Here is a 1,153-nt window from a genome sequence, read left to right as displayed (position 1 = left end):
AAAGCATCTCTATATAACACATTATCATTTCAAGGACATCGATTTGGAGAGCACACATTTCCTTGATTGTTTTATAAAATTGCTGATGACAGTTGAAGCAATCACAATTCGTAGCTGCAATAAAATGATTTATCAAGCTATGAAGAAGGTATTTGATATCATATTTGTACAGAATAAGTGTTCCATCAAATTTGTATCATTATATGAGTCAGAGTTTGATATTGTGTTTCCATATCTATTAGATCCATCACAGCATAGTCTGAAGCAGCTTGAGCTGGATATTACATTCAATGAAGATAATTCTTATAAAATCGATAAAGACACATCTTCAAATGATGCCCTTTCATCACAGCATTTAGGATATCAAGGCTCTCCATCTGATCTACCTATTGCTGCCATCCAGAAACCAGATAATCATAATCCACTTGCTTCAATTTCATCTCTGACCGACCCTGTCCCATCGTCAATGCTTCAAGATTCATTTCTTCCAGTTCAAAATTCTTTCTCTATATATTATATAGGCGGTAGCCTATAAGTAGGATTGAGGTTGGTTTTTCAAGATGGCGGCCGTTTTTATGATTTTAAAACACTTATAACTCTTTTATCTTGCACTGTACAGCCTTATAAATGGCTTAAATGAGCTCTCCTTCACTGAGCGATTCTCCTGGTACCTTTAAAGTGGACTGTAATGTAGCGGGACTGCGGGAGCAATTCTGGAGAATAGGCGGCCCAAATTCAAATTTCTGCAAAATTCTTCAGACTTTTTCTTCTTTCATCTTCTTCTATGCACGATGCACCCGTTAATCTTTTTTTAAGCCAGAGAAGCGCTCGAGTTGGCTTTTACATCATTCCTCTAGGCTTGGGTCAAGGACCACAAAGGTAGTTTCAAAAAGAAGCGAGGATAGAGAAGAAATGGCAGACAAAATCCAGCTGCAGACACCGCGTGGGTTTGTGGTTTGACGCCATTTTAATTTATGCGCACGTGATCAGCATGAATATAATTAACCTAACCACAGAATCATAACAGAATGTAATTTATTAATTTAAGAAAAAGAATGGAAACAAGTAAATTAAAAACATTAAAAATGAAAAAGTAGTAGGATTGAATTGGAAAAAAGTAAAGAAACATGAGGGTACTTGCAAACTGGTATGG

The sequence above is a fragment of the Amphimedon queenslandica genome, unplaced genomic scaffold (assembly GCF_000090795.2).
Source record: "Amphimedon queenslandica unplaced genomic scaffold, v1.1 AMPQUscaffold_12914, whole genome shotgun sequence".
NCBI classification, from domain to species: Eukaryota; Metazoa; Porifera; class Demospongiae; order Haplosclerida; family Niphatidae; genus Amphimedon; species Amphimedon queenslandica.
Note: the sequence above shows the minus strand (reverse complement) of the source record.